The sequence below is a fragment of the Pelophylax lessonae genome, assembly GCF_965119305.1.
Source record: "Pelophylax lessonae genome assembly, chromosome: 1".
Classification (NCBI taxonomy): Eukaryota; Metazoa; Chordata; class Amphibia; order Anura; family Ranidae; genus Pelophylax; species Pelophylax lessonae.
Window position 1 is genome coordinate 772,444,220 of NC_138768.1, and position 14,865 is coordinate 772,459,084.

At 42.9% G+C, this 14,865-nt stretch overlaps 1 protein-coding gene across 1 annotated transcript in view; it reads left to right on the forward strand.

Moving 5' to 3' along the window:
* SEL1L3 (SEL1L family member 3) overlaps positions 1 to 14,865 on the forward strand; it is a 155,599-nt gene that overhangs the window by 20,622 nt on the left and 120,112 nt on the right. The gene's annotated exons all lie outside the window — the stretch shown is intronic.

Sequence of the window (14,865 nt, forward strand, 5' to 3'; positions counted from 1 at the left end):
AAGAGGGAGTTCCTGGGTCCAGTCCTTCAGGAGGGGACCCCTGTGCAGGAGCTCTGCCCCTGGGGCAGAGAGAGACAGAATGGAAGGCAGAGGGGCCTTTGAAGACATTGAGGTCCCAGCTATGCTTTGAGCTGTATCCAGAGACTGAGCAGAGCCACAAAGGAGTTAGTGGGAGGAAGCCACTGTGGGACTGAGTGAGCAACTGATCCTGCTACACAGAGGAGAAATGACTGAGGGGTGCCAACAAGTGCAGTGCAGCCAGGAGTTTTACAAAAAAAACAGGAGCATGCAATACTGCTTAGAAGTGTGCCCCGTACAGCCAGGACTTGTGCAAGACAGCCAAGAGGATACAGTGCAGACAGGTTTTGCAATTCAGCCTGCATTTTTGTATAGAGCAGCAAGAAGCCAAGCAGTTCTTAAGTAGTTCTACAGTTCCGACTTATCCCATGCTCCCCATCCCTATCCAAGTTACTGTTCTAATAAAAAACAAAAAAAGAAACCCCTAGACTAATTTTAAACTATTGGAAGAATGCAGAAAATGCTGTCTGCCTGGGTGAATGCACTCTAAGGGGGGGAATTAACCAAATTCACCAGCAGCTCTTTCAGGGGTGCCCTAAATTTTTCATTTTGGATAAAGTAAGACAAGGTTTTACCACCTGTTAGTTTTTTTTTTTTTTTTTTCTCAATTGTGTTCTATTGGGGAAATTTCCCTTTACTTCCTGTCCCCTAGCCAAAACAGGAAGTGAGAGGAAATCCCTCCAAAGTGAGGGAATCCCTGGTTGTCACCAGAACTAGCGTCCCCATTGAAAGATATCTCCTCTATACCTGTTCTGATGACAACCCAAAATTTGTGATTTTTGTTTGCTTTCACTTCCGGAGCTAACAGTAAACATGACAAATAGAGAGGGCGAATCTCCGTAATAGGGCACTGAGAGCAAAAAACATTGATTTGTATTTGTTTAAGTCTGCTAATGTCTTCTATAGCTATTAACACGTATTCACTTTTTCCAGGAACTGTTTGGACCTGTTGGTCACCGCTGCTGCTCCTGGCTGATATGTCAATATCAACAATGTATATTCAGCAAACAGGCCGTATAATATGCAGGATCTTGCTAGCAGTAAGATCCTACATATTTGCATGTAACCTTTGTGCAAGAATTACATGAGGGTAGCATACAGGGATCTTATTGGTCATCACTACGGCTGACATTTCTATATCACCAATGTGTAATCACCGGTGCCCTGTGCTGCAGATTACACGCTGTTGTCCTGGATAGTTCAATGATGTGCCATGTGAAGAATCACCTCAGGTGTTTATTTATAAATGACTGCCAGAGGTCATTCTGCACCAGTGGCAGCTGGTGCTACATCAATCGGGGGGGCAGTGGCCTCAGACAGACCCCCCCCCCAATCACTCCAGCCCGCACCATCATATCCCCCCCGTTCCAGTTTACTTACCTCTGCGGAACTGACAGGCGGCGGCTTCCCCCTAAATCTCCATGTTCCCTCTCGGCGGTCGTCTCCTCCCTCCTTCTTGGCCAATAGGATGCCTTCTCCTTTCGGCCAATCGGGAAACAGGTCTCAGGACCCGCTTCCTGATTGGCCGAGAGGAGAATCAGTGTGGCAATAGCAAAGCTTAATTCGCTATTGTCACACAAGTGGGTGGGCTTGGGGCGCAGTGCTCTGCGCCCCGAGCCCACCCTTTTTTGAAGCCTATTAGAGCCTCTGGCTCTAATCACATGCTTCAAAAAAAAAAAAAAAATCCCCCATCGGAATCCATGCACCCAGCGCCTTGCATTTAGATAAGGGGGCCGGACGCATGGATAGGGAGGGGGCAGCACCCCTGCGCCCCTAATGGACGGGCCGCCACTGTTCTGCACATGTGCCACTTTAGTGTCTCATTCAGATCAACAGTGTGTAATCAGCGGCATGGGCACATTGTTGATATTGACTTGTTGGCCCTAGAAACACTAGCAGCCAATAGTGTCCCTGTACACTGTCCTCTGCTTTTATACAATGCATAATTGTTACATGCATACCGCAAATATGAAGGATCTTGCTGCCAGCAAGATCCTGAATATTATATGGACGTATTAGGGATACGACTGTGTGCATGAGCCCTGACTGTGCACAACTGTGACAATGCCCAATTTGTATTGTATCTTTATTTTTTTGTTTTATATCAGTTTAATTCCATGTATTATTTGCACACTCGTTAGTTGTGTATTGTATGGCTGCAGCAAAGGTTGAAGTGTAAAATGCACCAGCAAATTGAATGCGGAAAGTTCTTTACTGTAGTCAGTTTTCGGGCTAATTGGTTGCAAAACTTATAACATCCCCCTGCGTAGTTTGTCCTTGATTCTTGAGGAATAAACTGAAAAAACTATCTGTGCTGCCATATACAACCATCTGCACCACCCGTGTAATGTTGTATAATAAAGGATTTAGTACAACAGGAAGTGTAGATACAGAATCTGGTTTGACAAGGATATGCAAATGAATTATTATCTGATTGCTGCTTATCTGATCTATAATCTCTCCAATAGATCTGAGTGGGTGGGTCTATGAAGAAACCTGGGGCTACACATGTCATTCTTCCAGTTACTGTTCTTCACCAGATCACTGGATCATAGTGACCAGGATATTTAACCACTTCTAGACTGGAAGGATTTGCCCGAATTAATGACCAGGCCATTTTTTGCTATTCGGCACGGCCTTATTTAACGAAAAATTGCACTGCCGTGCGACGCTTTACCTAAATAAAATTGATGTCCTTTTTCCCCACAAATAGAGCTTTCTTTTGGTGGTATTTGATCACCTCTGCGATTTTTATTTTTTGCTCTATAAACAAAAAAAAGAGCGACAATTCTGAAGAAAAAAAAAAACAATATTTTTCACATTCTGCTATAAAACATTCCCCCCAAAAAAAAATGAAAAAATCAAAATTTTTTTAACATTTTAGAACTATTGTTTTCTGCTACATATTTTTGGTAAAAAAAATCGCAATAAGCATATTTTGATTGGTTTGCGCAAAAGTTATCACATCTACAAACTACGGGAAAGATTTATGTAATTTGTATTGTTTTTTGTTTTTTTTACTAGTAATGGCGGCGATCTGCGATTTTTAGCAGGACTGCAACATTGCGGCGGACAGATCGGACCCCTAACTGACATTTTTGACACTTTTGGGGGGATCAGTGACATTACTACAGTAATCAGTGCTAAAAATATGCACTACTACTGTAATAATGACACTGGCAGGGAAGGGGTTAACACTGTGGATGATCAAGAGGTTAAATGTGAGCCTAGGGGCGTGATTTTAACTGTATGGGGGCGGGGCTTATGAAATGATCACAGAGACTTCTGATCCTATATAGAAGGATCACAGGTACTCTGTGATCATTCCAGAGAGAAGAACAGTCAGCTGTGTTTACAACAGCTGACCGTTTTCTCTCAGCGGGGAACGACTGCGGGTGTCAGGCGGCAATCGGAGCGCCGTCCCCGCTGCCGAGTGGGGGCGGGAGCGCGCTGCTGGCAGTGCACGCTCACCCCTTAGCTGCAGGCTCACAACTGCCGTATACCTACGTTGGTTTGCGCAGGAGGGGCTGCCTGCCGCAGTGTAACTGCGGCAGGTGGTCCTTAAGTGGTTAATACTCAGGATGACCCAAAACTATCATCTTTTTTTTTTTTTTTTCAATCAGATAGTTTTTATTGAAATTTTCCATTTTCAGTTACAGATAAAATAACATTAACCAGAAAGTTAAATAAAAACAAAAGACAGAAACAAATTGAACTGAAATCAGTACAAGCACATTGTGCATTCCAAATATTACAGTACGTACATCAGTAGGTCAGCAACTACAGGTGCATCTCAAAAAATGGGAATATCATCAAAAAGTTTATTTTTTCCAGTAATTAAATTCAAAAAGTGCAACTCATATATAGATTAATTACACACAGGGCCATATATTTCAAGCATGTCTTTCTTTTTATTTTAATGATAATGGATTACAGCTGGTGAAAACCCCAAATCTCAGAAAATTTGAATGTCACACTGGTGTCACACTCTAATCAGCTAATTAACTCAAAACACCTGTAAAGGTTTCCTGAGCCTTTAAATGGTCTCTGTCTGGTTCAGTAGGTTACGCAATTATGGGGAAGACTGCTGACTTGACAGTAGTCCAGAAGACAGTCTTTGACACTCTCCACAAGGAAGGTAAATCACAAAAGATCATTGCTAAAGAAGCTGGCTGTTCACAGAGTGCTGTATCCAAGCATATTAATGTAAAGTTGCGTGGAAGGAAAAAGTGTGGTAGAAAAAGGTGCACAAGCAACAAGGATAACTGCAGCCTTGAGAGGATTGTGAAGCAAAAGCCATTCAAGAATTTGGGGGAGATTCACAAGGCATGGACTACGGCTGGTGTCAGTGCTTCAAGAGCCACCACACACAGATGTATCCAGGACATTAGCTACAATTGTTGCATTCCTTGTGTCGCACCACTCCTGATTTAGAGACAATGACAGAAGCGTCTTACCTGGGCTAAGGAGAAAAAGGACTGGATTGTTGCTCAGTGGTCCTAGGTCCTCTTTTCAGGTGAAACTAAATTTTGCATTTCATTTGTAAATCAAGGTCTCAGAGTCTGGAGGAAGAGTGGAGAGGCACAGAATCCAAGTTCCATAAGGTCCAGTGTGAAGTTTCCAGAGTCAGTGAAGATTTGGGGAGCCATGTCATCAGCTGGTTTTGGTCCACTGTGTATTATCATTCCAAAGTCAACACAGCCCTCTACCAGGAAATTCTAGAGCACTTCATGCTTCCCTCTGCTGACCAGCTTTATGGAGATGCTGATTTAATTTTCCAGCAGGACTTGGCCCCTGCCCACACTGCCAAATGTACCAGTGCCTGGTTTAATGATCATGGTATCACTGTGCTTCATTGGCCAGCATTGATGCAGTAATTTATGCAAAAAGAGCCCGGACCAAGTATTGAGTGCATACTATACTGTACATGGACATACTTTTCAGTAAGCCAATATTTTTGTATTAAAAATCCTTTTTTTTATTGGTCTTATGTAATATTCTAATTTTCTGAGATACTGAATTTTGGGTTTTCACTAGCTGTAAGCCATAATCATCAAAATTAAAGAAAAAAAAATGCTGGAAATATATCACTCTGTGTGTAACACATCTATATATTATATGTTTCACTTTTTGAATTGAATTACTGAAATAAAATAACTTTTTGATCATATTCTATTTTTTTGACATTCGCCTGTAAGCGAGAGTAGCCAGTAACCCCCAGCCTGAAGACTCTCTACGCTACGCCTGTACAACCATAAATATACAATCGTGAAAGTTCAAACTGATTACGCCCATGTCCCCTAGTCTGTTGAAGGCCGTATTGAGGTTTGGGTTGACTCAGCGAAAGACAAGTTTTTTTTTTTTTAATTGATTAGGGCAACCCCTATGTTTACAAGTCCGTTCTTCCATTTGCAAGTCAGAATTAATAGCATCCCTCTATTGTGGGGAAGTCAGAGGTGTAGGTGAAAGCCATCTCTGTAAAATTAGATTTTGAGTGAAGAATACGGCCCTTGTCCATAGTAGGCTAGCATCAGCAGGGAGTACCTCCTCTGGGACAATTCCCAGGATGCCAAATTTTGGATCTAGAGGATAAAACTATCATTTTATTTCTGGGATAATGCTGGGGCAGGCTTTGTGTAAAAGGAACTTTTATGTGGAATGCCATGGATTTTAGTTAGTAGAGTTGCAGAAAATCCACACCACTCTGAACTGCAAAAATTATTTTCAGTTGTATGTAAAATAGAATGCCAACCAGGGAGACCGTCCCCGCTATATGTGTCACCCATATAAGGAACAAAAGGCTGCACACCAATGACATCACAATGTAAAGACAAGCTTTACTAGACCAAGTGGTTAGGTAGTACGTCCTGGTTTGAGAACCACCCGTCCCTAACATGCTTCACTCCTAGGAGCTTAGTTCTAGAGACTAAATTCTCAGATGAAGACTCTAATGGGTTGATATATAAAACTGGAGAGTGAAAAATCTGTTGCAGCTGTGCATGGCAGCCAATCAGCTTCTATCATCAGCTTGTTTAATTAAAGCGTTTGTTTACCCAAAACTTCATATTCCTGATATGTGGCTGCTGTACCACGTACTTGTATGAGAAAGTCTCCTGTTCTCTTTGTATGGCTTCCTTTTTGTAAATTCACTGGTGTTCCTCACAGTCCCTCTGCTTTCCTATTAAAAAGTGACTACACTAAGCAGGAGAGCACATCGTGGTCAGTTCTCTAGCTACGCTGGGAACTCAGTGTACTCTCCTCCAATGATAAGACTTGTCCTGACATGCCCCTGCTGCACGGCCATTCACTGGGAAGCTCAGTGGGCTGTTGCTTCTCCTCCCTCCAGCTCTTATGCAGCTGAGAACAAAAGGAATGTTCTGATGAAGAACTCTGAGATCTGATGAAGAGGGTTCTCCCTTGAAACGCGTCAATCCCTGGTGTCTCTGCCAGTCCCTCTGCTTTCCTATTACAAACTGAGCACACTAGGCATGAGAGCACAATGGTCAGTTTTCAAGCTGTGCTGAGAACTCATGTCCCCCCTGCACAGCCTTTTCACTGGGAAGATTAGTGTGCTACTGTTTCTCCTCCCAGAGCAGCTTATGCAGCTGAGAACAGAGGATATATGATCACTTAAAAACAGGGAGAAGAAAAGTTATTTATAATATTTTTTTTTATATATATATATACATAAATGTTTTGCCTTTCAATCCTATTTTACACTGGGTGAATTGTTTTACAAGGTGAAGGTTTACATATAGTTTAAAATCTTTGTGGGAACAGTTTGGGATTGACCCATTCCTGTTCCAACATGACTGCTCACCAGTGCACAAAGCAAGGGCCATATAGATATGGATGACAGAGTTTGGGGTGGAGGAAATTGACTAGCCTACGCAGAGTCCTGACCTCAACCCAATCAAACACCAGCTGCAAAGGGTGGGCCAACTCAATATTGAACCCTACAGACTTAGGCCCCTTTCACACTATCCGTCCGTCGGACGGATTCAGTTTTTCTCAGCGGGGGATCGACCTGCCGAGCTGTCAGTTCCCCATGCATCTCTATGGGGGAAATCGGATGGGAACGGACCATTGGGGAAGGACAGAAGTGAGGGATTCTAACAGCCTCTATCCACATCTAAAGAACTTAAAGAGGTTGTTTTTTTCAACCTGAAAGAGAAACACATAATGAGCTAGTATGCATCGCACACTAGCTCATTATGAAATACTTACCTTAGAACGAGCCCCCGCCGTGCCGCCCGCTTACCTCAATGACGGGCGACATGTTCAGTCGCCCGTCTTCCGGGATCGCGGCATCCGGCCATCTGATTAGCTGGAGCCGCGGTGACGTCACTCCCGCCCATGCGCGCGCGAGCCGACGATCACGGCACGGGTCTCTGAAGGAGCGGCACCAGCAGCCGTTCCTTTAGAGCGCATGCGCCATTGATGTCACTGGCTGCATGTAAGGTAAATATCTCCTAAACGGTACATGTTTAGGAGATATTTAAAGTACTTATAGGTAAGCCTTATCATAGGCTTACCTATGGGTACAAGTGTCAGAGGAGGGTTTACTTCCTCTTTAAGTATTGGACTTTTATTTTATTCAAATGTAGGTCTTGAAAAAACCTTACAATTGTGTAGAAGAAGTGGATGTCTGGGTGCAAATCGGTGAAAGGAAGTGAAAGTGGACGGTTTGTCATGATGCCATCCCTACACTGTTCTGATGTGTTCCATTCATTTCCTTGTTTACTGTGGCATTAATCATACAAGACATGTTAAAGCTGACATAGGTAAAGAGACAACAGTAGGCAATGTCACAGAAAAGTCCTCGTAGCTGAGATCCTCGTAGCTGAGATTCCAGAAGATCAGCACACGCATCACACTGTTTTCTCTCTGTAATCTCAATAGGATTAGTTTAGCGATGATTTGAGTTGATTGGAGAACACTTGTCACCAGGGAGGAGAGATGTGATGGGTGACGCACATACAGTGCGTAGAAGTTATCCTGCTGGTGGTCATGATAAGATAAACTTTTATATTTTTTATGACAAGATGATAGCTAACATCAAAAACAGTCAAAATAAGGGCTTAAATACAGTGTACATCCCATAACTGATATCCAATTTAGTCTTCGGTACCTATGATCCTCCCAGTTACCATGACTGCCGGTTCACACTGTTCCGACTTGTCAGGCGACTTGGTCGCCTGACAAGTAGCGGTCCATGCTGTGCAATGGTTCCCATTCTAATAAGAGCAACTCAAGTCGCTCCGACTTAGAAAAGGGTTCCTGCACCTTTTTTTTGCAAAGTCGGAGCGACTTGCATTAACTTCCATTATGTGAAGTCGTTGCAAGCCGCGCCGAAGTCGCGGTGCACGGGCGACGGCATTAGTCGTCCGAAGTCGGGTCGGATCAGTGTGAACCGACACTGAAGGTTTGGTTCATTAATCCCTTTCACAGCAGTGTCAAAACAAATCTCCGTGCTTGAACACCGTTTTACAAGTTTGACATGTGTAATGCCTCGTTTCCACTGAGCGGTTCGATTCGGTTCGGTACGGTTCAGAATGGTGCACCTTGATCAGGCTTGTGTTTCCACTGCCAACAGTACCTCAGCTCAACAGTACCTCAACAGTGTAGCTCCACCCTGTTGGTACGGTACTAATGTGCTTGGTATCCCAAAAAAAGGGTCCCAAAAAGTGGTACAGTACGGTTTGGAATTAGGGTACCATTCACAACTTTTGACAATGGAAACGGCAAAAATTGCGTACCGAACTGAACCGTACCGCTCAGTGGAAATGAGGCATTAGTGTATCCCCCTGGTCCTAAACTGGGGCTACTATGTAACCACTTGACCCCCAGGGAATTTTACCCCCTTCATGACCAGGCTATTTTTTGCGATACACACAAAAAGGACCCTGTACAGATACAGGAAGAAGAAGCTATGTGGTAGACAAAAATAATGGACAGAGGAATACTCCAAAAAACTGTATACTTTAAAAAAATGATGATTTCCAAATAATCAAGATGCCCAGGCTGTAGCAAAACACTGTTGCTGTAATGAATGTGAGATGACACACTAGTGCACAAAAATACAAGACAAAACATAAAACTGTGTGATAACACGTCCGGACATCAGGTGCTCCTTCCACTTGGATAGATTTTCAGCAGAAAATACCGCTTCAGACCTTTTACCAAGAACCATATAAAATAGAGAATTCCTCCGATGGCAAGTCCCTGGGAGCTCGAGCTATGGAGGACCAGGAGGGACCAGGAGGGATAAGGGAGGGGAGAGGGAGAAGATGGTTAGGAATAGGGAGAAAGAAGAGAAGATGATATTCCATGGACCAAAGTCCATGGCTCAAATTATTATTAATATTATTTCAGGTACTTATATAGCGCTGTCAGTTTATGCAGCGCTTTACATATACAGTGCCTTGCGAAAGTATTCGGCCCCCTTGAACTTTGCGACCTTTTGCCACATTTCAGGCTTCAAACATAAAGATATAAAACTGTAATTTATTGTGAAGAATCAACAAGTGGGACACAATCATGAAGTGGAACAAAATTTATTGGATATTTCAAACTTTTTTAACAAGTAAAAAACTGAAAAATTGGGCGTGCAAAATTATTCAGCCCCCTTAAGTTAATACTTTGTAGTGCCGCCTTTTGCTGCGATTACAGCTGTAAGTCGCTTGGGGTATGTCTCTATCAGTTTTGCACATCGAGAGACTGAAATTTTTGCCCATTCCTCCTTGCAAAACAGCTCGAGCTCAGTGAGGTTGGATGGAGAGCGTTTGTGAACAGCAGTTTTCAGTTCTTTCCGCAGATTCTCGATTGGATTCAGGTCTGGACTTTGACTTGGCCATTCTAAAACCTGGATATGTTTATTTGTGAACCATTCCATTGTAGATTTTGCTTTATGTTTTGGATCATTGTCTTGTTGGAAGACAAATCTCTGTCCCAGTCTCAGGTCTTTTGCAGACTCCATCAGGTTTTCTTCCAGAATGGTCCTGTATTTGGCTCCATCCATCTTCTCATCAATTTTAACCATCTTCCCTGTCCCTGCTGAAGAAAAGCAGGCCCAAACCATGATGCTGCCACCACCATATTTGACAGTGGGGATGGTGTGTTCAGGGTGATGAGCTGTGTTGCTTTTACGCCAAACATACCGTTTTGCATTGTTGCCAAAAAGTTTGATTTTGGTTTCATCTGACCAGAGCACCTTCTTCCACATGTTTGGTGTGTCTCCCAGGTGGCTTGTGGCAAACTTTAAACGACACTTTTTATGGATATCTTTAATAAATGGCTTTCTTCTTGCCACTCTTCCATAAAGGCCAGATTTGTGCATTATATGACTGATAGTTGTACTATGGACAGAGTCTCCCACCTCAGCTGTAGATCTCTGCAGTTCATCCAGAGTGATCATGGGCCTCTTGGCTGCATCTCTGATCAGTCTTCTCCTTGTATGAGCTGAAGTGGTCTGATACTCCTTCCATTTCAATATTATCGCTTGCACAGTGCTCCTTGGGATGTTTAGGGAAATATTTTTGTATCCAAATCTGGCTTTAAACTTCTCCACAACAGTATCTCGGACCTGCCTGGTGTGATCCTTGTTCTTCATGATGCTCTCTGCGCTTTAAACGGACCTCTGAGACTATCACAGTGCAGGTGCATTTATACGGAGACTTGATTACACACAGGTGGATTCTATTTATCATCATTAGTCATTTAGGTCAACATTGGATCATTCAGAGATCCTCACTGAACTTCTGGAGAGAGTTTGCTGCACTGAAAGTAAAGGGGCTGAATAATTTTGCACGCCCAATTTTTCAGTTTTTTATTTAACAAAATTTTAAATATCCAATAAATTTCGTTCCACTTCATGATTGTGTCCCACTTGTTGTTGATTCTTCACAAAAAATTACAGTTTTATATCTTTATGTTTGCAGCCTGAAATGTGTCAAAAAGGTCACAAAGTTCAAGGGGGCCAAACACTTTCACAAGGCACTGTACATTATACATTCACATCAGTCTCTGCCCTCAAGGAGCGTACAATCTAAGGTCCCTAACTCACATTCATACATAGTAGGGCCAATTTTATACAGGATCCAATTAACCTACCAGCATGTCTTTGGAGTGTGGGAGGAAACCAGAGTACCCAGAGGAAACCCACACAGGCACAGGGAGAACATGCAAACTCCAGGCAGGTAGTGTTGTGGTTGGGATTCAAACCACCGACCTTCTTGCTACTAGGTGAAAGTGCTAACCACTACACCACTGTGCCACCCCATATTGACCAGAATCCTGTTGGGGATCCCTTCTAATGTTGATTGATGAGTAGACCAAGTCCATCAAAACCAATGCTGATCTCCCCTAGATGAAGCTGGGGAAAAGGGTTTCCATTGCAAACGTGGAACTGTAATTACAGTGAAAGGACGAATCCCCTCTATTTATGGACAGACTTGTATGGCTAGTATTTTTTGCGATATGGCACTGTGTTACTTTAACCACTTGCCTACAGTGCACTTTCACCCCCTTCCTGCCCAGACTGATTTTCAGCTTTCAGCGCTCTCACACTTTGAATGACAATTACTCAGTCATGCAACACTGTACCCATAAAAAATTTGCGTCCTTTTTTTCACACAAATAGAGCTTTCTTTTGATGGTATTTAATCACTACTGGGTTTTTTATTTTTGGTGCTATAAATAAAAAAAGACTGAAAATATTGTGAAAAAACGCATTTTTCTTTGTTTCTGTCATAAAATTTAGCAAATGAGTAATTTTTCTTCACAAATTTTGGCCAAAATTTATACTGCTACTTATCTTTGGTAAAAATAACCCAAATAAGTGTATATTATTTGGTCTTTGTTAAAGTTATAGAGTCCACAAGTTATGGTGCTAATCATTGAAAATTGATCACACTTGACCACACCTGATGTACTGAAGGCCTATCTCATTTCTTGAGACACTAAAAAGTCAGGAAAGTACAAATACCCCCCAAATGACCCCTTTTTGGAAAGTAGACATTCCAAGGTATTTAATAAGGTGCATGGTGAGTTTTTTGAAGTTGTCATTTTTTCCCACAACTCTTTGCAAAATGAAGATTTTTTTTGTTTTGTTTTTTTTTTTTTTTACAAATTTGACGTATTAACAGGTTATTTCTCTCACACAGCATATGTATACTTGCAACTACACCCCAAAACACATTCTACTACTCCTCCTGAGTATGGCGATACCACATGTGTGAGACTTTTTCACAGCCTGTCCACATACAGAGGCCTAACATCCAAGTAGTACCGTCCGGCATTCTAGGAGCACAAATTACACATATCATTTCCTGACAACCTATCGCACTTTTGAAGGCCCTGGAGCACCAGGACAATGGAAACCCCCATAAAATGACCCCATTTTGGAAAGCAAACAGCCCAACGTATAATTTTTGAGGCATAATGAGTCTTTTGAACATGTCATTTTTTTCCACAAGTTTTTGGAAAATGTGGAAAGAAAATGAAAACACATTTTTTTTACACAAAGCTGTCCATTTATGCAATATTTCTAACACATAGCATGTACATAGCAAAAATTGCACCCCAAAATACATTCTGCTATTCCTCCTGAGTATGGCGACCACATGTGTAACACTTTTTCACAGCCTGGCCACATACATAGGCCTAACATCCAAGTAGCGCTTTACACAAAGTTGTCCATTTATCCACTTTAAGACTAGGCCTATTTTTGACACTTGGTGTTTACAAGCTAAAATCATTTTTTTTGCTAGAAAACTACTTGGAACCCCCAAACATTATATATTTTTTTTAGCAGAGACCCTAGAGAATAAAATGGAGATCGTTGCAATATTATTTATCACACCATATTTGCGCAGCAGTCTTCCAAATGCGATTTTTTTTTTTGATAAAAATTCACTTTTTTGAACTAAAAAATAAGAAAACAGCAAATTTAGCCCAATTTTTTTCCATAATGTGAAAGATAATGTTACGCCGAGTAATTAGATACCCAACATGTCATGCTTCAAAATTGCGCATGCTCACAGAATGGCGCCAAACATTGGTACTTAAAAAACCACATAGGCAACATTTTAAAAATTTCTGCAGGTTACTAGCTTAGAGTTACAGAGGAGGTCTAGGGCTCAAATTATTGCTCTCGCTCTAACGATCGCGGTGATACCTCACATGTATGGTTTGAACACCGTTTACATATGTGGGCGGGACTTGCGTATGCGTTTGCTTCTGCGCGCGAGCTAACGGGGACAGGGCGCTTTATTTTTTTTTTTTCTATTTATTTTACTTATTATTTTTTTATTTTTACACAGTTTAAAAAAAAATTGTTTTGATCACTTTTAATTCCTATTGCAAGGAATGTAAACATCCCTTGTAATAGAAATAGGCATGACAGGTCCTCTTTATTGTGAGATCTGGGGTCAAAAAGACCTCACACCTCACAACTACACTAAAAAAGAAAAAAAAAAAAAAATTGTTGAAAGAGGAAAAAGAAAAAAAAAAAAGCGGCCCTTTAAACCGGTTGCTAGGCAACGTCTTTTGACGTAGCTCCGGTCCTCCAAGACCATAGAGTCGAGTGAGGGCCATCTTGCCCTCACTCGACTTCCTGTCTCTGAGGATCCAGGACCGGATAGTTCTCCCCGCTGCCGGCGGGTCCAGTAAGCTGGGAAAACGTCTGGGACGCGGCAGGAGGGGGGGGGGCACCTCTTCCCCTGCACCGTAAGGGTAATTCCACAGCGAATCCGCCACTGGGACCACCCTTATCTGAAAGCCGACCGCCCACCGTTTCAAAAAATACCGGGGTTATGGGGGCTATCTGCTGCCATAACCCCAGTATTTAGCTTTTAATGGCCGACGCATATAGTCGTTAGGCGGTCAGTAAGTGATTGCATGTATATGGCAAACAGGTGACGATGACTGATGGGGTGACAGGTGATGATGACTGATGGGGTGACAGGTGACAATGACTGATGGGGTGACAGGTGACAATGGCTGATGGGGTGACAGGTGACGATGATTGATGAGGTGACAGGTGATGATGATTGATGAGGTGACAGGTGATGATGATTGATGAGGTGACAAGTGACGATGATTGATGGGGTGACAGATGACAATCACTGACGGGGTGACATGTGACGATGATTGATGGGGTGACATGTGACGATGATTGATGGGGTGACAAGTGACGATCACTGATGGGGTGACAAGTGACGATGATTGATAGGGTGACAGATGACGATGACTGATGGGGTGACAGGTGACGATGACTGATGGGGTGACAGGTGACGATGACTGATGGGGTGACAGGTGACGGTGATTGATGGGGTGACAGGTGACAGGCGATGGTCACTGATGGGTGACAGGTGACGGGCGATGGTGCACGGCGGTACTGATGGCAGTCTCTGGTGACCGGTGAACTTTAGGCTACGTTCACATGTGAGCGTAGCGATCGCCGGCAGAATCACTGCGATTCTGCCCGCGATCCAGAAATCATTGCAAATTGCGGGACGCCTGTACGTTGCCCGTGATTTGCAATAGCACCCCAAACGCTGTGCGATGTTGCTGCGATCTCCGCCTGCCGAATCGAGGTAACAGCACGCAAACAACGCATGACGCCCCAAAGAAGCTCTTGTACCTTTTTTGGGCGTCATGCGTTGTTTGCGCGATGTTACCGCGATTCGGCAGGCGGAAATGGCGGCAACATCGCACAGCGTTTGGGGTGCTATTGCAAAAAACGAGCAACGCACAGGCGTCCCGCAATTTGCAATGATTTCCTGA